Genomic DNA, 24469 nt, shown 5'->3' with positions numbered 1-24469 from the left:
ACAAGGAGGAGACACAAGGAGGAGACACACAAGGAGGAGACACAAGGAGGAGACGCACAAGGAGGAGACACACAAGGAGGAGACACAAGGAGGAGACACACAAGGAGGAGACACACAAGGAGGACACACAAGGAGGAGACACACAAGGAGGAGACACACAAGGAGGAGACACACAAGGAGGAGACACAAGGAGGAGACACACAAGGAGGAGACACAAGGAGGAGATGCACAAGGAAGAGACACACAAGGAGGAGACACACAAGGAGGAAACACACAAGGAGGAGACACACATGGAAGAGACACAAGGAGGAGACACACAAGGAGGAGACACACAAGGAGGAGACACACAAGGAGGAGACACACAAGGAGGAGACACACAAGGAGGAGACACAAGGAGGAGACGCACAAGGAGGAGACACAAGGAGGAGACACACAAGGAGGAGACACACAAGGAGGAAACACACAAGGAAGAGACACACAAGGAAAAGAAACACAAGAAAAAGACACACAAAGAGGAGACACACAAGGATAAGGCACAGAAGGAGACGCACAAGGAAAAGACACACAAGGAAGAGACGCACAAGGAGGAGACACACAAGAAAGAGATACACAAGGAAGAGACGCACAAGGAAGAGACACACAAGGAGGAGACCCAATGAAGAGACACACAAGGAGAAGACACACAAGGAGGAGACACACAAGGAAGAGACACACAAGGAGGAGACACACAAGGAGGAGACACACAAAGAGGAGACACACAATGAGAAGACGCACAAGGAGGAGATGCACAAGGAAGAGACACAAGTAAAAGGCACACAAGGAGGAGACACACAAGGAGGAGACACACAAGGAGGAGACACACAAGGAGGAGACACACAAGGAGGAGACACACAAGGAGGAGACGCACAAGGAAGAGACGCACAAGGAGGAGACGCACAAGGAAAAGACGCACAAGGAAGAGACGCACAAGGAAGAGACACACAAGAAGGAGACACACAAGGAGGTGACATATAAGAAAGGGGTGCACAAGGACGAGATGCACAAGAAAGAGACGCACAAAGAGGAGACACACAAGGAGGAGACACACAAGGAGGAGACACAAGGAAGAGACACACAAGGAGGAGACGCACAAGGAGGAGACAAATAAGAAGGAGACACAATGAGGAGACGCACAAGGAGGAGACACAAGGAAGAGACACACAAGGAGAAGACACACAAGGAGGAGACGCACAAGAAGGAGACACAAGGAGGAGACACACAAGGAGGAGACACAAGGAAGAGACACACAAGGAGAAGACACACAAGGAGGAGACACACGAGGAGGAGACGCACAAGGAAGCGACACACAAGGACGAGACGCACAATGAGGAGACACACAAGGAAAAGACACACAAGGAGGAGACACAAGGAAGAGACACACAAGGAGAAGACACACGAGGAGGAGACACACAAGGAGAAGACACACAAGGAAGAGACACAAGGAGGAGACACACGAGGAAGAGACACACAAGGAGGAGAAGCACAAGGAAGAGACACAAGTAAAAGGCACACAAGGAGGAGACACACAAGGAAGAGACACAAAGAAAAGACACAAAGTGGAGACACAAGGAAGAGACACAAGGAAAAGACACACAAGGAAGAGACACAAGGAAAAGACGCACAAGGGGGAGACACAAAAGGAGGAGATGCACAAGGAGGAGACGCACAAGGAGGAGACGCACAAGGAAGAGACACACAAGGAGGAGACACACAAGGAGGTGACATATAAGAAAGAGGAGCACAAGAAAGAGACACAAAAGGAAAAGACACACAAGGAGGAGACACACAAGGAAGAGACACACAAGGAGGATACACACAAGGAGGAGACACACAAGGAGGTGACATATAAGAAAGAGACACAAGAAAGAGACACACAAGGAGGAGACACACAAAGAGGAGATACACAAGGAGAAGACGCACAAGGAGGAGAAGCACAAGGAAGAGACACACGAGGAGTTGACGTATAAGAATGGGGTGCACAAGGAAGAGACGCACAAGGAAGAGACACACAAGGATGAGACACACAAGGAGGTGACATATAAGAAAGAGGTGCACAAGAAAGAGACACACAAGGAAGAGACACACAAGGAGGAGACACAATGAAGAGACACACAAGGAGAAGACACACAAGGAGGAGACACACAAGGAAGAGACACACAAGGAGGAGACACAAGGAGGAGACGCACAAGGAGGAGACACACAAGGAGACACACAAGGAGGAAACACACAAGGAAGAGACACACAAGGAGGAGACACACAAGGAGGAAACACACAAGGAGGAAACACACAAGGAAGAGACACACAAGGAGGAGACACACAAGGAGGAAACACACAAGGAAGAGACACACAAGGAAGAGACGCACAAGGTGGAGACACAAGGAGAAGACACACAAGGAGGAGACACACAAGGAAGAAACACACAAGGAGGAGACACACAAGGAAGAAACACACAAGGAGGAGACACACAAGGAGGAGACACACAAGGAGGAGACACACAAGGAGGTGACATAAAAAAGGGGTGCACAAGGAAGAGACGCACAAGGAAGAAACGCATAAGGAAGAGACACACAAGGAAGAGACTCACAAGGAGGAGACACACAAGGAGGAGACACACAAGGAGGAGACACACAAGGAAGAGTCACACAAGGAAGAGTCACACAAGCAAAAGAAACACAAGGAAGAGACGCACAAGGAGGAGACACACAAGGATAAGGCACAGAAGGAGACGCACAAGTAAAAGACACACAAGGAAGAGACGCACAAGGAGGAGACATACAAGGAAGAGATACACAAGGAAAAGACACACAAGGAGGAGACACACAAGGAGGTGACATATAAGAAAGGGGTGCACAAGGAAGAGACGCACAAGGAAGAGACACACAAGGATGAGACACACAAGGAGGTGACATATAAGAAAGAGGTGCACAAGAAAGAGACACACAAGGAAGAGACACACAAGGAGGAGACACAATGAAGAGACACACAAGGAGAAGACACACAAGGAGGAGACACACAAGGAGGAGACGCACAAGGAAGAGACACACAAGGAGGAGACACACAAGGAGGAGACGCACAAGGAAGAGACGCACAAGGAGGAGACACACAAGGAAGAGACGCACAAAGAGTAGACACACAAGGAAGAGACACACAAGGAGGAGACACACAAGGAAGAGACACAAGGAGGAGACACACAAGGAAGAGACACACAAGGAGGAGAAGCACAAGGAAGAGACACAAGTAAAAGGCACACAAGGAGGAGACACACAAGGAAGAGACACAAAGAAAAGACACAAAGTGGAGACACAAGGAGGAGACACACAAGGAAGAGACACAAGTAAAAGGCACACAAGGAAGAGACACAAGGAAAAGACGCACAAGGAGGAGACGCACAAGGAAGAGACACACAAGGAGGAGACGCACAAGGAGGAGACACACAAGGAGGTGACATATAAGAAAGAAGGGCACAAGAAAGAGACACAAAAGGAAAAGACACACAAGCAGGAGACTCACAAGGAGGAGACACACAAGGAAGAGACACAAGTAAAAGGCACACAAGGAAGAGACACAAGGAAAAGACGCACAAGGAGGAGACGCACAAGGAAGAGACACACAAGGAGGAGACGCACAAGGAGGAGACACACAAGGAGGAGACACACAAGGAGGAGACACACAAGGAGGAGACACACAAGGAGGAGACACAAGGAGGAGACGCACAAGGAAGAGACACACAAGGAGGAGACACACAAGGAGGAGACACACAAGGAGGTGACATATAAGAAAGAAGGGCACAAGAAAGAGACACAAAAGGAAAAGACACACAAGCAGGAGACTCACAAGGAGGAGACACACAAGGAAGAGTCACACAAGGAAAAGAAACACAAGGAAGAGACGCACAAGGAGGAGACACACAAGGATAAGGCACAGAAGAAGGAGACGCACAAGGAAAAGACACACAAGGAAGAGACGCACAAGGAGGAGACATACAAGGAAGAGATACACAAGGAAAAGACACACAAGGAGGAGACACACAAGGAGGTGACATATAAGAAAGAGGTGCACAAGAAAGAGACACACAAGGAGGAGACACAATGAAGAGACACACAAGGAGAAGACACACAAGGAGGAGACGCACAAGGAAGAGACGCACAAGGAAGAGACGCACAAGGAAGAGACGCACAAGGAAGAGACGCACAAGGAAGAGACGCACAAGGAAGAGACGCACAAGGAAGAGACACACAAGGAGGAGATGCACAAGGAAGTGACACACAAGGAGGAGACGCACAAGGAGGTGACATATAAGAAGGAGGTGCACAAGAAAGAGACACACAAGGAGGAGACACACAAAGAGGAGACACACAAGAAGGAGAAGCACAAGGAAGAGACACAAGTAAAAGGCACACAAGGAATAGACACAAGGAGGAGACACACAAGGAAGAGACACAAGGAAAAGACATTCAAGGAGGAGACACACAAGGAAGAGACACAAGGAAAAGACACACAAGGAGGAGACACACAAGGAAGAGACTCAAGGAGGAGACACACAAGGAAGAGACACAAGGAAAAGACACTCAAGGAGGAGACACACAAGGAAGAGACACAAAGAAAAGACACACAAGGAGGAGACACACAAGGAAGAGACACAAGGAAAAGACACACAAGGAAGAGACACAAGGAAAAGACACTTAAGGAGGAGACACACAAGGAGGAGACACAAGGAAAAGACACTCAAGGAGGAGACACACAAGGAGGAGACACAAGGAAAAGACACTCAAGGAGGAGACACACAAGGAGGAGACACAAGGAAAAGACACTCAAGGAGGAGACACACAAGGAGGAGACACAAGGAAAAGACACTCAAGGAGGAGACACACAAGGAAGAGACACAAGGAAAAGACACACAAGGAGGAGACACACAAGGAAGAAACTCAAGGAGGAGACACTCAAGGAGGAGACACAAGGAAAAGACACTCAAGGAGGAGACACACAAGGAAGAGACACAAGGAAAAGACACACAAGGAAGAGACACACAAGGAAGAAACACAAGGAAAAGACACTCAAGGAGGAGACACACAAGGAAGAGACACAAGGAAAAGACACACAAGGAAGAGACACAACACAGGTTGTTGCTCGCTGCCTTGTGCTTTACCTGCTTATAACTAGCGATCACAGTGGGTGTCAGGACGGAGACCTGGTGTGATCTGAACCTTTGACATGTCTGTAATAAATAAATGACTGTACTGCTTGAAAAACTAAAACTCTTTAGTAAATAAACATTTAATATTCGGCTTTTTCTGACACCTACATTTTTTTTATTATTTTTCTTTGCTGCGTGGGTTCAGTTTTTTGCACCATAATCTGTAATTATTATCGGTTAGTCGCCTCTAAAACTTAAAATAAGAGGATAAACTGTGGCTGCTGGCCCTCATTACCACATTGGAGAAAAGTGATTGTAATATGGAGGGGCCCCACCAGAATATTTACTCCCGTTCCCTGTTGTCAGTGGATGCCAGATCTCATGTGTTAGAGGCCGGCGCCAGCTTCTCTGCTCCTTTATGCCCCCACCCTGTGAAATTTAAATGGACAGTTTGCCTTTAATTGATTATTTGCACCAAATATCTGCCTATAATTCCTGCCCCTGTCCTGACCCCATTGTTGGAGCCGCTGCATTGCTAACCCTAGCATTGTGCTCCCAGCTCTCCTGCCCATGATTCCTGCTGCGTTCCAGCCTACATGTCCCCAGCTGCACCTCGCCCATCACAGCAGGATCCCAGTGTAAGGACGTACAGCAGGGTCCCAGTGTTAGGACGTACAGCAGGGTCCCAGTGTTAGGACGTACAGCAGGGTCCCAGTGTTAGGACGTACAGCAGGGTCCCAGTGTTAGGACGTACAGCAGGGTCCCAGTGTTAGGACGTACAGCAGGGTCCCAGTGTTAGGACGTACAGCGGGGTCCCAGTGTTAGGACGTACGGCAGGGTCCCAGTGTTAGGATATAGGGCAGGGTCCCAGTGTTAGGATGTACAGCAGGGTCCCAGTGTTAGGACGTACAGCAGGGTCCCAGTGTTAGGATATAGGGCAGGGTCCCAGTGTTAGGACGTACAGCAGGGTCCCAGTGTTAGGACGTACAGCAGGGTCCCAGTGTTAGGATGTACAGCAGGGTCCCAGTGTTAGGACGTACAGCAGGGTCCCAGTGTTAGGACGTACAGCAGGGTCCCAGTGTTAGGATATAGGGCAGGGTCCCAGTGTTAGGATATAGGGCAGGGTCCCAGTGTTAGGACGTACAGCAGGGTCCCAGTGTTAGGACATACAGCGGGGTCCCAGTGTTAGGATATAGGGCAGGGTCCCAGTGTTAGGACGTACAGCAGGGGCCCAGTGTTAGGACGTACAGCAGGGTCCCAGTGTTAGGACGTACAGCAGGGTCCCAGTGTTAGGATATAGGGCAGGGTCCCAGTGTTAGGACGTACAGCGGGGTCCCAGTGTTAGGATATAGGGCAGGGTCCCAGTGTTAGGACGTACAGCAGGGTCCCAGTGTTAGGACGTACAGCAGGGTCCCAGTGTTAGGATATAGGGCAGGGTCCCAGTGTTAGGATATAGGGCAGGGTCCCAGTGTTAGGACGTACAGCGGGGTCCCAGTGTTAGGACGTACAGCGGGGTCCCAGTGTTAGGACGTACAGCAGGGTCCCAATGTTAGGACGTACAGCAGGGTCCCAGTGTAAGGATGTACGGCAGGGTCCCAGTGTTAGGACGTACAGCAGGGTCCCAGTGTTAGGACGTACAGCAGGGTCCCAGTGTTAGGACGTACAGCAGGGTCCCAGTGTTAGGACGTACAGCAGGGTCCCAGTGTTAGGACGTACAGCAGGGTCCCAGTGTTAGGACGTACAGCAGGGTCCCAGTGTTAGGACGTACAGCAGGGTCCCAGTCAGGGGCGTAGCTAATGTCTCTTGGGCCCTGGTGCAAGAGGTCAACTTGGGCCCCCCCCCCCTTTCTCGATGCTATTGGTAGATATATATCTCAAGACTGATATTACCAATAATACCAGTATACAGGAAATATTATCACCGTACATATTACCGCCATACTGTTACTAAACAAATCCTGTTTACTGAGACCCATATTACCAGTACACAAGGGGAAATATTACTGCCACACCACAACCCTCACCACCATATTGTTACTGACCAAATGCAGTATACTAAATCCAATAAAACACAGTACCAGATAACAACAAATAATACCACCACATACTGACTAACACCACTGCTGCTACTGACTAATACCACCACATACTGACTAACACCACCACTGCTACTGAATATAATCCTCTGTACATAGACCAATATCACCTCATCCAGTCATATAGAGGTGGATGCAGCTCCACACAGGCTCTATACACCATATAAATTACAGTGCAGTTATATCAAGTGACTCACAGGGGACGTCTTCTCTGATCGGAGTTCTTCCCTTTTCATCTTCTTCTCCATCTGCTCTCGGCCATTATGAGAACGTCTGAGCCACGAATCCACAGAATCTGCCAGACAGACATATTAGTCTCCTCACACTGACACCATCCTCATCTCTATACACACTGCACATCTGTATTGGCCCCTTTACACCCTCATTTAGTAGCTAGCCTGACTCTATGTGACTCCCTTATAGTACATATCCCCCTCTGTGCATGCCCTATTGTATACACCCCCCATGTAGTCCACCTTATAGATGGCCCCCCAATGTTTCCCCCTTATAGATGCCCCCCCATGTTATCCCCCATATAGATGCCCCCCATGTTATCCCCCATATAGATGGCCCCCCATTTTATCCCCCTTACAGATGCCCCCCATGTTGTCCCCTCCTCCTGCCCCTTCATCACCATACTACTACCCCTTTCATCCTCCTGCCCTCCATCATCATACCACTACACTCTTCATCATCCTCTTGTTCCTTCATCATCATACCACTACACCCCCATCATCCTCTTGTTCCATCATCATACCACTACACCCCCCATCATCCTCTTGTTCCATCATCATCATACCACTACACCCCCATCATCCTCTTGTTCCATTATCATCATCATACCACTACACCCCTCATCATCCTCTTGTTCCATCATCATCATCATCATCATACCACTACACCCCTCATCATCCTCTTGTTCCATCATCATCATCATACCACTACACCCCTCATCATCCTCTTGTTCCATCATCATACCACTACACCCCCATCATCCTCTTGTTTCATCATCATACCACTACACCCCCATCATCCTCTTGTTTCATCATCATACCACTACACCCCCCATCATCCTCTTGTTCCATCATCATCATACCACTACACCCCCATCATCCTCTTGTTCCATCATCATCATACCACTACACCCCCCATCATCCTCTTGTTCCATCATCATACCACTACACCCCTCATCATCCTCTTGTTCCATCATCATCATCATCATACCACTACACCCCTCATCATCCTCTTGTTCCATCATCATCATACCACTACACCCCCATCATCCTCTTGTTTCATCATCATACCACTACACCCCCCATCATCCTCTTGTTCCATCATCATCATACCACTACACCCCCCATCATCCTCTTGTTCCTTCATCATCATACCACTACACCCCCCATCATCCTCTTGTTCCTTCATCATCATACCACTACACCCCCATCATCCTCTTGTTCCATCATCATCATCATACCACTACACCCCTCATCATCCTCTTGTTCCATCATCATACCACTACACCCTCATCATCCTCTTGTTCCATCATCATCATCATACCACTACACCCCTCATCATCCTCTTGTTCCATCATCATCATCATACCACTACACCCCCATCATCCTCTTGTTCCATCCTCATACCACTACACCCTCATCATCCTCTTGTTCCATCATCATCATCATACCACTACACCCCCATCATCCTCTTGTTCCATCCTCATACCACTAAACCCCCCATCATCCTCTTGTTCCACCATCATACCACTACACCCCCCATCATCCTCTTGTTCCATCCTCATACCACTACACCCCCCATCATCCTCTTGTTCCACCATCATACCACTACACCCCCCATCATCCTCTTGTTCCATCATCATCATACCACTACACCCCCCATCCTCCTCTTGTTCCATCATCATCATACCACTACACCCCTCATCATCCTCTTGTTCCATCATCATCATACCACTACACCCCTCATCATCCTCTTGTTCCATCATCATCATACCACTACACCCCTCATCATCCTCTTGTTCCATCATCATCATACCACTACACCCCTCATCATCCTCTTGTTCCATCATCATCATACCACTACACCCCCATCATCCTCTTGTTTCACCACCATACCACTACACCCCCCATCATCCCCTTGTTCCATCCTCATACCACTACACCCCCATCATCCTCTTGTTTCATCATCATACCACTACACCCCCATCATCCTCTTGTTTCATCATCATACCACTACACCCCCCATCATCCTCTTGTTCCATCATCATCATACCACTACACCCCCATCATCCTCTTGTTCCATCATCATCATACCACTACACCCCCCATCATCCTCTTGTTCCATCATCATACCACTACACCCCTCATCATCCTCTTGTTCCATCATCATCATACCACTACACCCCTCATCATCCTCTTGTTCCATCATCATCATACCACTACACCCCCATCATCCTCTTGTTTCATCATCATACCACTACACCCCCCATCATCCTCTTGTTCCATCATCATCATACCACTACACCCCCCATCATCCTCTTGTTCCTTCATCATCATACCACTACACCCCCCATCATCCTCTTGTTCCTTCATCATCATACCACTACACCCCCATCATCCTCTTGTTCCATCATCATCATCATACCACTACACCCCTCATCATCCTCTTGTTCCATCATCATACCACTACACCCCATCATCCTCTTGTTCCATCCTCATACCACTACACCCTCATCATCCTCTTGTTCCTTCATCATCATACCACTACACCCCCCATCATCCTCTTGTTCCTTCATCATCATACCACTACACCCCCATCATCCTCTTGTTCCATCATCATCATCATACCACTACACCCCTCATCATCCTCTTGTTCCATCATCATACCACTACACCCCATCATCCTCTTGTTCCATCCTCATACCACTACACCCTCATCATCCTCTTGTTCCATCATCATCATCATACCACTACACCCCCCATCATCCTCTTGTTCCATCCTCATACCACTACATCCCCATCATCCTCTTGTTCCACCATCATACCACTACACCCCCCATCATCCTCTTGTTCCACCATCATACCACTACACCCCCCATCATCCTCTTGTTCCATCATCATCATACCACTACACCCCCCATCATCCTCTTGTTCCATCATCATACCACTACACCCCCCATCATCCTCTTGTTCCATCATCATCATACCACTACACCCCTCATCATCCTCTTGTTCCATCATCATCATATCATTACACCCCTCATCATCCTCTTGTTCCATCATCATCATACCACTACATCCTCATCATCCTCTTGTTCCATCATCATCATACCACTACACCCCTCATCATCCTCTTGTTCCATCATCATCATACCACTACACCCCCCATCATCCTCTTGTTTCACCACCATACCACTACACCCCCCATCATCCCCTTGTTCCATCCTCATACCACTACACCCCCCATCATGTCCTTTAAAACAAAAAAATCTTTACTCACCTGAATGGTTCCTCTAGTCTTCTAGTCACGCGCGCTGGCGGGCTTCCCGCGGCGGGGGCGGGGCTTCCCGCGGAGGGGGCGGAGCTTCGCGGGACCTGTCTTTTTGCCTACTTGATGCTCCCAGCCCCGCACGTCAGCCGGCCCCGTCCCAGCCTCCTCTTGTGATCGCAGGCAAAACATTGCTTGCGGTCACAAGAGGGAGTGGGAGGGGAGCAGTGCAGTGGCAAGGGGGGGCCTCGCGGGCCCCCCCTTGGTAGCGGCCCGGTCGCGGCGGCGACCGCCGCGACCGTGGTAGCTACGCCACTGCAAGCAGCTTCGGGGACACAGCAAGGTGGCATGGGGGGCCCAGCCGGGCCCCCCTGGCTGGCGGGCCGGGTCGCAACTGCGACCGTTGCGACCCCTGTAGCTACGCCACTGGTCCCAGTGTTAGGACGTACAGCAGGGTCCCAGTGTTAGGACGTACAGCAGGGTCCCAGTGTTAGGACGTACAGCAGGGTCCCAGTGTTAGGATATAGGGCAGGGTCCCAGTGTTAGGACGTACGGCAGGGTCCCAGTGTTAGGACGTACAGCGGGGTCCCAGTGTTAGGACGTACGGCAGGGGCCCAGTGTTAGGACGTACAGCAGGGTCCCAGTGTTAGGATATAGGGCAGGGTCCCAGTGTTAGGACATACGGCAGGGTCCCAGTGTTAGGACGTACGGCAGGGTCCCAGTGTTAGGACGTACGGCAGGGTCCCAGTGTTAGGACGTACAGCAGGGTCCCAGTGTTAGGATATAGGGCAGGGTCCCAGTGTTAGGACGTACAGCGGGGTCCCAGTGTTAGGACGTACGGCAGGGTCCCAGTGTTAGGATATAGGGCAGGGTCCCAGTGTTAGGACGTACGGCAGGGTCCCAGTGTTAGGACGTACAGCAGGGTCCCAGTGTTAGGACGTACAGCGGGGTCCCAGTGTTAGGACGTACAGCGGGGTCCCAGTGTTAGGACGTACAGCGGGGTCCCAGTGTTAGGACGTACAGCGGGGTCCCAGTGTTAGGACGTACGGCAGGGTCCCAGTGTTAGGACGTACGGCAGGGTCCCAGTGTTAGGACGTACAGCAGGGTCCCAGTGTTAGGACGTACGGCAGGGTCCCAGTGTTAGGACGTACGGCAGGGTCCCAGTGTTAGGACGTACAGCAGGGTCCCAGTGTTAGGACTCCTATAGTGTTTGATTTTCACAGTATACTAAATGTTATTTTCTTCCTTCTTCTCTCAGTCTTGTTATCTCTTTTATGTTGATCACTTTGTCATCTTGTCCTTGGCAGAGGAAGCAGCATATGGGCGCGTTCAGGGAGAAGATGAAATCTGCCATTTAGAGGGTAAAGATATAAACTCGGGCTGAGTTGTTATTTGCTGAGAAATCAATAAACTGCATTTACTGTACAGACGGATCAGATTTTATGTATAGGGAAAATCCATATCATTTCATTGTCTGTGAGCCGGGTCAAAGGTCACATTATGTCTTCATACAGATAAATCACGCTGGCAACAATAATACGTCTGCTTCTACTGTTCTACATAAAAGAATCTGGTTTTATCTAGTGGGCTGTAATGCCTCCTCGCTCCTCCTCCCATCCCTCCCATCTGCTTTCAGCTGACTGTCAATCAAGCAGGGCCAGGGTTGGGCGGGGGAGCGAGAGGATTTCCAGCCTGTTGCACTGCAGGGGCTTGGCCACGCCTCTCTGACACTTTAAGACCTTTTTCCTGTCAGCTTTACTCAGTTTTTAAACTGTAGCTGTTGCAATTAATTTTTTTTAAGAAATCAATAGGGTTTGTGAGAACGGTTTTGCAATATATTGCTTTTTTTTTTTTTTTTTTTTTTTTTCTGTGTTCTAAATGTTCTAAAAAGGAGACCAAACCCTCTGCCGCCCACACCAGGAGAGACGCCTGTCCATCATTCGGGGGGTAGATCACCTGACTGCAATTACCTTAGGCGAATCATATATATCAGCATGGAAGGAGCAGGGAGCGCAGTGTGACGGGAAGAGAAACAGATCACTGATCTCAGGGAGACCAGCCAAACGACAACACTGCCGGCTGCTAGTGAAAGCGCTCAATGCAGTGACATCCTAGGTACATTGCCCCCTGGGAAACAGGAATATGCAAAAGAAGAGTCCGTGGAGCCTCATCAAAGAGAATCAAAACCCAGGACTAGCCAGATATCCCTCCAGGAAGGACCCAGCCGGGGGCGGCTCCTGTTAGGAAACCACCAAAACCACCATATTAAGTGGCCCTATAAGTCAATGTAATGACAAGGGATAAACCAAGGCCGGGTAACCCTCCACATACAGCTGTTTCGGGGTGTTGCCCCTCATCAGTGTGTAGCAGGATTCTGGCTAGGTGGAATCGGAGGACTATGCACCCCAGGGATAGGGAGTATTTGGCCCTCCAGCAGATGCTATAGCTCTGGCTCCAGGCATGCTGGGAGTTGTAGTTTTGCCGCAGCTGGAGGGTGGCAGGTTCCCCATCCCTAATGTACAGATGATCTCAGGGTCCTTTTAATAAACACTGATGTGCACCATCTATATCGCCGGGTCCTGGGATGTAACTGCTGATGTGTCATCTGAATTGCTGAATAGTTTAGCATTTTGCTTTTTTTGTTATTTATTTGAAATCTGCAACAAAAACTGATTGTACCTAAAAATAATATATATATATTTCTCCTGTTTATACCCAGAAAACCAGAGACGGAGCGTCTTCTACCTGCGCGGCTTCCGCCATTGTCCTGAGGTAATCAATGTCATTCATTACACTTGTCGATTAATTGTAATATGTATGTATATCTTATGGTGTGTTTACACAGGCAGATTTATCTGACAGATTTTGGAAGCCAAAGTCAGGGATGGATTTAAAAAAAGAGCAGAAATCTCAGTCTTTCCTTTATGACCCATTCCCTGTTTATGGTCTGTTCCTGGCTTTGGCTTCAAAAATCTGTCAGATAAATCTGCCTGTGTAAACAAACCAATAGTTATTGCACACAAGCACATACATACACACCACACAGAGACACAGAGACACATACACACATACACACAGACACATACATGCAGACAATTACACACACTGTGCTGTTATTACCCGCCAGGCTTGCCCTATACAGTAATACATACAGGACACTAACAGCCATTGGCTTCTCCGTTGTACTTGCTGTGACGGCCACTAGAGGGCAGCAGTTGTATTGCCCAGATCTGCTTGGCGTCCTCTGGCTCCTCCATTGTATTTGCTGTGACAGCCACTAGAGGGCAGCAGTTGTATTGCTCAGATCTGCTTGGCATCCTCTGGCTCCTCAATTGTATTGGCTGTGACGGCCACTAGAGGGCAGCAGTTGTATTGCTGATTTCTGCTTGGCTCCGCCATTGTATTGGCTGTGACGGCCACTAGAGGGCAGCAGTTGTATTGCTGATTTCTGCTTGGCTCCTCCGGCTTCTCCATTGTATTGGCTGTGACAGCCACTAGAGGGCAGCAGTTGTATTGCTGATTTCTGCTTGGCTCCTCCGGCTTGTCCATTGTATTGGCTGTGACGGCCACTAGAGGGCAGCAGTTGTATTGCTGATTTCTGCTTGGCTCCTCCGGCTTCTCTGTTGTATTGACTGTGACGGCCACTAGAGGGCAGCAGTTGTATTGCTCAGATCTGCTTGGCGTCCTCCAGTTTTCCTACTAAATCACTTTGTGAGGAGAAGCCGCCTGACATAGTTTGTAAATTGTTCTCCATTCCAGGCAATCTAAGAGTGATGCGGATACAAAGAATAACTCAACCCAAACTAGATGAAAAGGTAAAAAATAATGTTAAACAACAATAATAAATTCACATGTTTTATATCCCTAAACCCCACAAATAGCTAAAATATAATAGTCAGACTTGTATTAGACAAATATGGAGGAGTGAGAATACAGGAAAGGCTTCTTCACAGTAAGAGCGGTCAGGCTGTGGTGTGTCTGCCACTAGAGGAAGGATTGCATGATGAGATCACATGATGCACGGAAGTAATCAGACTTCCCAACCATATGACGCATAGGATGTAGTGTGCGGGTGACACATAGTCCTGTGCAGATACATCACGTGTCACATCTATTCACTATAGGAGCTAAGATATATATATATATATATATATATATATATATATATATGTATATGTATGTATATTGTCAGCACGAGAGAGGGATAATGCCCAGTATAGAAGTAGGTTTTCTTTTTGTTAAATGGTCGCTGCATTTTCATCAAACTTTGCATAAATCAACGCCTTATAAGAGATTTTGTAATATATCTTATCAGAGGAGGACATCAAACACATGGAGGACCTGACTGCTCAGCTTCATGCCCGAACTCTAGGTTCTTCCAGACCTGGTATTACTGGGATAAGTTCACCGAGACCCCTGAATACAGGTCTCTGCTGACTAATGGCCCTATTCCACGGAACGATTATCGTTCATTTTCGGACGATATCGACCGCTACGGACGATAATCGTTCCGTGGAATAGAGTGCAACGATCAGCCGACATCGTTCATGTCGGCTGATCGTTGCAGTCGCTTGTTTTTCAACATGTTGAAAAACAAGCGACTGATATAGCAGCGATCTGCTGCCGTCGCTCCGCTGAATAGGAGCATCGGCAGCAGACGCTGCTATATCCTATGGGCTGCCCGGACGATCAGCGATCCTCCGAGCAGCCCCCCCGCAGCTCCCCGCCGCCCCTCCCGCACTCACCCGCTCGCTGCAGCCGCGTTGAATAGCGGCGGCAGCGAGCGGGGAACGAGGAGCAAACGAGCGCTAATAGCGCTCGTTTGCTCCTCTAAAACGGCCCGTGGAATAGGGCCATAAGTGAGGAGCCGCCTGCTCTCCTGTCACCACCCCTCTCTGTACTTCCCCTCTGTCTAACTGCCCCCCTTACTTCCCCCCCCCCCCCTAATCTATTGGTCTTCTGACCTTTCTATGGTCGAGCGCTAGCACACTCCCTATCCTTCATTTGAGGTTTGCTATGCCAAATGAGTGCACTCTATGGGAGCCGTGGTTAGGTCTGTTTGTCTGACTATGAATACTTCAGCGCCCTGCGAGACGCCAAATGTATCCCTTGATGTATAAAAATGTAAAAATTTAATAAAACTTAGAATTAAAAAAAATATATATATATCTTATCAGAGAAAAAATCCCTCTTTCTCTACACAGTGGATTCATTTCCTACTTTATCATTTACTCTGAAAATGAATCTTGAGATTATCAAGGATTCTAGGATGCACCGTTCTGCGTTTGTACATAAGGAGCAGCACTGTATTATTTTTTATATGGGAGATTTCTGCTCCGGAGGTTGTCCTTAGCTGACTTTCCCTCTTCCTGTCTCTGCAGCACTTGTGTTCCCAGGTACTCCCCCTCTCATCTCCATCCTACCCCTTCCTTGCACTGTTTGTATTCTGATCCTGGAGTTAAATACAAGTTGTAACTAGCAAACAAAGTTGTTGTTAAGCTGATTTTTTCACAGAGGGAGACATAGAGGGAAGATGATTGGTAACGGGAGAGAAGCAATTTTGTCTGATAAGGTATATTACAAACTCATATTCACTTGTTATACTATAGATCTATGCACAGTTTACTGCAATGACAGTGGCTATTAAAGGATCTGGTTACATGCTGCTCATAGAAGTCTATAGAGAGGGGAATAGGAACTACAAAGAGAGAGTCAGAGATAGGCACAGAGAGACGTTGCTGAAAGCTCTAGTAAGATATATCTTACCTAATTCTTGACTTACAGCTTCTGTGTCCATCCAAATGTATTGTCATCAGTGACGTGTCGGCCATAGTGGGAGCGGCTCTAGAAATCCATTGTCCCTAATACAAATGTCCTCACTGTCTCTTGTCTTTCCTCTCTGTTGTCCTATTATCTCCTGTATTTAGGTTGAAAATGAACAGAACTTGTGACGTATTAAAACTATAAAACAGGACTATAGCCGTGCCGTCAGTGTGCCGTCAGTGTGCCGTCAGTGTGCCGTCAGTGTGCCGTCAGTGTGCCGTCCGTCTGTTGTCCCTCAGCGGTAACAGCCTTATTTCCGGTACACGGAGGGGGATGAAGGATTCTATTCTGTGGCTATGATACTATAATTAGATGGGAATCACGGCGGCCGCTCTGTATAATTACATTTTATGGTGAGAGGAAAATCCCTTTAAAGATCCTGTCCTGTTGGGTCGCACTGCCGGGAGTTCTACTCTCTAGAGTGAAGTAAAAAGATGTGAAAAACGCGAAACATAAATGTCATGAAAAAGTATAAGTATAATCTTAGGTCATTTTTTAGACATCATTAGACTTGTAACAAGTTACTGATCGCACCGGGTTTCACTCCTGAGACTCTGTGATCTCACTCACTCCCCACCTGTCAATCAAATCTCCTTCACCCGATTAGAGTCCATGGAGCGAACAAGTCTGCAAACTCCAGGCGGCCTTTATGTGTTTCATGCGCCCTGAAGCCCAGATTGGTGGCGGCTGCAGTGATGTTAGACCTTCTGGAAGTTTCCCCCATCTGCACAAAAGATCTTCGGAGAGTGATCATTGGCTTCTTAGTCACTTCTCTTACCAAGATTCTTCTTTTAAGAATAATGGAGACCACTGAGCTCCTACAAACTGTTGTTGCAGCAGAACCTCTTTTTTGCACACTTCTCCAGATCTTCTCCTCCACACAACCCTCTGAGCTCTACAGGCAGCTCATTCCTCCTCCTCCGCAAAGTCCTGTCTCTGAGCTCTTTCCTCCTCCACACAGTCCTGTCTCTGAGCTCTTTCCTCCTCCACACAGTCCTGTCTCTGAGCTCTACAGGCAGCTCTTTCCTCCTCCACACAGTCCTGTCTCTGAGCTCTACAGGCAGCTCTTTCCTCCTCCACACAGTCCTGTCTCTGAGCTCTACAGGCAGCTCTTTCCTCCTCCACACAGTCCTGTCTCTGAGCTCTACAGGCAGCTCTTTCCTCTTCCACACAGTCCTGTCTCTGAGCTCTACAGGCAGCTCTTTCCTCTTCCACACAGTCCTGTCTTTGAGCTCTACAGGCAGCTCTTTCCTCCTCCACACAGTCCTGTCTCTGAGCTCTACAGGCAGCTCTTTCCCCTCATGGCTTGGAGTTTGCACCGATATACAATGTCGGCAGTGACACAGGGGCGTGTCTGTTGAAATCCTTTGTCCAATCAGCTGAATTTACCTCCAGTGACTCCAAACAAGATGGGGAAGAGAAATTGAAGACCCCCCCCCCCCCCAGGCTAAATATCAGGTGTCATAAAAAGGGGTCCGAATATGTCAGTCCACCAATGAAGACAGGAGTTCCCGCTCAAGCGATCTATGGCGGATGGAGGAGATAAGTAACGTCTATGGGGCTCCGCCTGTAATAATCTGCTGCTGACATCATAAATACGATTACTGACACGTGATTTATATTATATTGCTGTTATGAGTTATATTGTTACTTTTTGTTTTATTCTTTTTTCCTATAACCCACAGTTAGGCTGCGTTCACACTACGTAAATTTCAGTCAGGATTGCAACCAAAACCAGGAGGGGATTAAAAACACAGAAAGGATCTGTTCACACAATGGTGAAATTGAGTGGATTTCAATCCCCTCCTGGTTTTGGTTGCAATATGAGGACCACAATACTGACTGAAATATACGTAGTGTGAACCCAGCCTAATATTGTATAGGTCCCTGCAGGTCGGCTGCCCTCCCGCCCCCATACAGTTCATGATAGAGGGCGACTTTGGATGCCTTTCGCCATTGAGATCGAGCCGCGGCGTCTGGATCCGGGTTGCCTTGGTGATTTGGGGTTTTGCTCAATAACTTCTGCCTAAAAATAATAAAGCTGCCTATCAATCCGTTAGCACCTGCTTTTGCGAATCACATTATTAAATGATAAAAACAAATATATTGCAATGTCTCCGTGTCCCCGCGTCCCCGTACGGCCGCGGAATGTCTCATGACATGTTAAAGGGAATTAATCCTTCAAGTCGGCAGCTGCTAAATTGTTCTATTTTCCTTCCATTGCTCGGCCGTGATTGCTTTCTGTGCAGCTTTCATTTTTAGGTAGGACTTCAGCTATTGCATATGGGCGGCCATTATCCTCTATCAGCTCTTGCCGCTCTGTCTGCCCCTGTTCCAGAGCGGTCACCGTCCTTTTCTGTAAATCCGTATCATTACCCTTTCTGGTGTAGCGCTTCCCCCGACTCTATTAGTATCAGAACACGAACCGTGTGATCACAGGGAAGGGCGGCCTGACTAGAATTCATCCCTGTTCATTCACCGATTTCTGGCACCGCCGGGATCTGTCATCTCTTTACGATCAGTGGGAAGTCTAACGTCCTGAGAATGAAGGTGGCCATAGCTCGGATTTAGCTCTAGTGGTGCCCATAGGGTCCTATTACAATAATGTAAACGAGAACTGATCTGCTAGATTACTGGGCCTATTGTGCAGCTCAATAATCGTCTAGCAAGGGCTGCACGGACATCCTTAGTGATGCTAGTGCACATGGTGATCAGCACGGTCCACGCCCAATGATTCTTGTGTCACACACAATCGGTCGCTGATCGTTGTCACTATTACACGGAGCGATAATCAGCCAAATTGGCCAAGTCATAGGGCCCTTACACCGTAGACCAGGGATAAGGAACCTTAGCCCTCCAGCTGTTGGAAAACTACAATTCCCATCAGTGTTGGACTGGGGTATCTGGGACCCACCAGAGGAAATGATCCTGGGGGCCACCAATGAAGAACCAGTCAGAAACACCATGTCAGTCAGTGTTTGTGCAGGTTCTAAAGCTGGGGGGCCCACTGGAGGATCGTCTGGTTCTCTGGTGGGCCAGTCCAACACTGATTCCCATCATGCCTGGACGGCCAAAGCTTTAACTCTTCAGGCATGATGGGAATTGTAGTTTTCCAACAGCTCGAGGGCTGAAGGTTCCCCATCCTCGCCTTGGAGTGATGTCAGTTCACTTTCTGCAGGTTTGGATGACTCTTATAAGTATGGCGCCCTCCCACAGAAGATGGTGGTGGACAGAAGGGTCAGGCCTACTGGGTTTTGCCACCAGACCCTTTTGTTTTGGGAGGAATAAGTTGGCACCAGAGCTGACCGGCTGCGGCTTTCTCCTGCCCTCCCCATAGATAACAAATGAACTTTTGGCCATGATGAATGTCCATGAGTGTGAGAAGTCCGTTTCCTTTGATATGAGGGCAGTCACACCAGGAGCTGCAGTCCCCAAGATGGGTTACAGTGTCCCAGTCATGGTCAGAGGCGAGGTCCACTGATGATCCGGAAGGTCGGGTCTCCATGACTACGGACATAATGAGACGGTAACACATGCAGCCCCCATTGGGTCCAATCACACACATTACCGTCTCATTGTGTCTCTGTATATATGAAGGCCTGAGCTTCTGGATTATCTGTGGATCTCGCCTCTGATGGTTGGTGATCGGGACATCGAGTACTTGCTGCTAGGGACCAACACACAGCATAGTATTTTATCCTCAGATGACTCTTACAAAAAAATTCACCTTAAGTGTCCTTCCCCTTTAGGCCTCCATACACATAACACAGGGACGGGGAGCCGGCGGCCCATCATGCCTGGACAGCCAAAGCTAAAGCTCTCCGGGAATGATGGGAATTGTAGTTCTGCTACAGCTGGAGGGCGGCAGGTTCCCTTTCCTCCCCCGGCGATTTTTTGTTTTCTCGGATTAACGATTAAACGATTGTAAACGCCCTGAAATCCTTCACCATAATAGACAGAACGATAGCGGTTAGTTACGATCAGAATTACGATGGTTCATGTACTCTGGTCTATGAACGCTCATAACGAAGGAACGATGTGCACAGACGCTGAATGATAAGCAAACGATTAGCAATGATTTTATGTTCAGCTCAAAAGATGTGATCAGCGACATGTGAATGGATTTCCGTCAGTCGTTTGATGGTTGCCGCATAAACACGGAAAGGTCAGCGCTGGATAATCCAACCATATAGCGATCTTCTGCACGATAACCTTTCCGTGTAATAGGTCCCTCAGCCAAGATAGATGAGCGGCTACCTGTAAAGTGCATGGAGGCCTCCGGACTCTCCTGACCGATGAGGACGGGATACACAGGGACTGGGCATGTGCAATGGAGACGTTGGGCATGTTGGATGGGGGACAGGGGCTGTCAGCTGCACTAGCGTTTGGTGTATGAGCCGCTACGAGAGGGGGTAATAACATCTACCCCTATCAGAGCAGGATACATATACGGAGCCCTGGCATTCTCATCACTTGCCCGGGTATAGCATTCGGCACCAGTCAGGCAGCTATGAGCCCTCACATGTACGGGGAGGAACAATTGCTGGCGGCATGCCTGGATTCCAGGAACGCTTCTGTTTTGCACTCCTTACACGCTCCGCTCACTACCTTGACTCCAGTTGCTAATTGTCAAGCGCAGGTAAATGCGTCCCCACCCATGTGACGGCTGTGTGAGCTCCTGCCGCCTTGTGTGGACACAACAGGTAAAGTATCGTCTCCTGCCGTCACCTGCGCTGCTCATTAACGGCCAATACTAAGGGGCGGCCTATTACACGGGACGGTTATCATGCAAAAAATCGTTATATCGTTCAAATATGAACGATAATCGTTCTGTGTAATTGCAGGCAACGATAGGAGAATTGTTTGTATATGTCGTTGATCGTTTATTTAGATCTGAACCTAAAATTATCGTTAATCGGTCACTGTAGTTCCACATTCGTTCGCTCAAGTTCCGCATTTGTTCACTAATCGTTCAGTGTAATTGCACATTGTTCATTGTTTTGCTGGGATCAGAAGGGGTAAACGATCGTAACTAAGGGTCCATTTACACAGAAAGATTATCTGCCAAAGATTTGAAGCCAAAGCCAGAGACAGACTATAAACAGAGATCAGGTCATACAGGAAAGCCTGAGATTTCTAATCTTTGGCAGATAATCTTTCTGTGTGAATGGACCCTAACCACCATCGTTCTGTGTAATATGGTGAACGATTTCAGGTTAACGATAAACAATCTCGTTTGTGAACGTTTATCGTTAATAATCGTACCATGTAATACGACCCTAAGTGATTCTATGACCCCAATTACAGGGCAGGTCCATCATAACTGCTTCATTTATAGTAATCCCTTCCACATGGGAGTCAGGTTCACCTTATGTGTATAGCCGCTCTATCATACGCCCTGGTATTACCAGATCTATCACCAAACCCTCTGGCTTCTGGGGGACATTTACTAACCTTGTGCCCATGGCGTATACCAGCTGTATCCCCCACTCACCTGATGGGCGGACGAGGGAGGGAGGGGGAGGTGCAGTCATTTGTGATTTACCATGATTTGCAGCTGCTTGCGTAAATCAGGGCAGAAATCTACTACTGCTCAGGAACAGAGGCTGGTTACACGTGGCGGCCACAGGGGTCTGTACTGGGTCCTGTTTTTTTTAATATGTTTGTAAATAACATAGGAGAAGGGTTGGTAGGTAAGGATAGTGACATAGGAGAAGGGTTGGTAGGTAAGGATAGTGACATAGGAGAAGGATTGGTGGGTAAGGATAGTGACATAGGAGAAGGGTTGGTGGGTAAGGATAGTGACATAGGAGAAGGGTTGGTGGGTAAGGATAGTGACATAGGAGAAGGGTTGGTAGGTAAGGATAGTGACATAGGAGAAGGATTGGTGGGTAAGGATAGTGACATAGGAGAAGGGTTGGTGGGTAAGGATAGTGACATAGGAGAAGGGTTGGTAGGTAAGGATAGTGACATAGGAGAAGGATTGGTGGGTAAGGATAGTGACATAGGAGAAGGTTTGGTAGGTAAGGATAGTGACATAGGAGAAGGGTTGGTAGGTAAGGATAGTGACATAGGAGAAGGATTGGTGGGTAAGGATAGTGACATAGGAGAAGGGTTGGTGGGTAAGGATAGTGACATAGGAGAAGGGTTGGTGGGTAAGGATAGTGACATAGGAGAAGGGCAGGTAGGTAAGGATAGTGATATAGGAGAAGGATTGGTGGGTAAGGATAGTGACATAGGAGAAGGTTTGGTAGGTAAGGATAGTGACATAGGAGAAGGGTTGGTAGGTAAGGATAGTGACATAGGAGAAGGATTGGTGGGTAAGGATAGTGACATAGGAGAAGGGTTGGTGGGTAAGGATAGTGACATAGGAGAAGGGTTGGTAGGTAAGGATAGTGACATAGGAGAAGGGTTGGTGGGTAAGGATAGTGACATAGGAGAAGGGCAGGTAGGTAAGGATAGTGATATAGGAGAAGGGTTGGTGGGTAAGGATAGTGACATAGGAGAAGGGTTGGTAGGTAAGGATAGTGACATAGGAGAAGGGTTGGTGGGTAAGGATAGTGACATAGGAGAAGGGTTGGTAGGTAAGGATAGTGACATAGGAGAAGGGTTGGTAGGTAAGGATAGTGAAATAGGAGAAGGTTTGGTAGGTAAGGATAGTGATATAGAGGAAGGGTTGGTAGGTAAGGATAGTGACATAGGAGAAGGTTTGGTAGGTAAGGATAGTTATATAGGAGAAGGGTTGGTAGGTAAGGATAGTGACATAGGAGAAGGGTTGGTAGGTAAGGATAGTGACATAGGAGAAGGGTTGGTAGGTAAGGATAGTGACATAGGAGAAGGGTTGGTGGGTAAGGATAGTGACATAGGAGAAGGGTTGGTAGGTAAGGATAGTGACATAGGAGAAGGTTTGGTAGGTAAGGATAGCGACATAGGAGAAGGTTTGGTGGGTAAGGATAGTGATATAGGAGAAGGGCAGGTAGGTAAGGATAGTGACATAGGAGAAGGGTTGGTAGGTAAGGATAGTGACATAGGAGAAGGTTTGGTAGGTAAGGATAGTGACATAGGAGAAGGGTTGGTAGGTAAGGATAGTGACATAGGAGAAGGGTTGGTAGGTAAGGATAGTGACATAGGAGAAGGTTTGGTAGGTAAGGATAGTGACATAGGAGAAGGGTTGGTGGGTAAGGATAGTGATATAGGAGAAGGGTTGGTGGGTAAGGATAGTGACATAGGAGAAGGGTTGGTAGGTAAGGATAGTGACATAGGAGAAGGGTTGGTGGGTAAGGATAGTGACATAGGAGAAGGGCAGGTAGGTAAGGATAGTGATATAGGAGAAGGGTTGGTGGGTAAGGATAGTGACATAGGAGAAGGGTTGGTAGGTAAGGATAGTGACATAGGAGAAGGGTTGGTGGGTAAGGATAGTGACATAGGAGAAGGGTTGGTAGGTAAGGATAGTGACATAGGAGAAGGGTTGGTAGGTAAGGATAGTGACATAGGAGAAGGGTTGGTAGGTAAGGATAGTGACATAGGGGAAGGTTTGGTGGATAAGGATAGTGACATAGGAGAAGGTTTGGTAGGTAAGGATAGTGACATAGGAGAAGGGCAGGTAGGTAAGGATAGTGACATAGAAGGGTTGGTAGGTAAGGATAGTGACATAGGAGAAGGGTTGGTAGGTAAGGATAGTGACATAGGAGAAGGGTTGGTAGGTAAGGATAGTGATATAGGTGAAGGGTTGGTAGGTAAGGATAGTGACATAGGAGAAGGGTTGGTGGGTAAGGATAGTGACATAGGAGAAGGGTTGGTGGGTAAGGATAGTGACATAGGAGAAGGGTTGGTGGGTAAGGATAGTGACATAGGAAAAGGGTTGGTAGGTAAGGATA

The 24469-nt window shown here is 48.1% G+C and overlaps 1 long non-coding RNA gene across 1 annotated transcript in view; it reads left to right on the top strand.

The window, feature by feature from the left end:
- Nucleotides 1-24469, top strand: part of LOC138774261 (uncharacterized) — a 63742-nt gene that overhangs the window by 27912 nt on the left and 11361 nt on the right. The window contains exon 2 of the long non-coding RNA XR_011360279.1: nucleotides 13489-13541. This is a non-coding gene — a long non-coding RNA (uncharacterized lncRNA). The remainder of the gene's footprint in view (nucleotides 1-13488; nucleotides 13542-24469) is intronic.

This window comes from Dendropsophus ebraccatus, chromosome 15 (assembly GCF_027789765.1).
Source record: "Dendropsophus ebraccatus isolate aDenEbr1 chromosome 15, aDenEbr1.pat, whole genome shotgun sequence".
Lineage (NCBI taxonomy): Eukaryota > Metazoa > Chordata > Amphibia > Anura > Hylidae > Dendropsophus > Dendropsophus ebraccatus.
The sequence above is the reverse complement of the archived record's forward strand: the minus strand, read 5'-3'. Positions and strand labels throughout refer to the sequence as shown.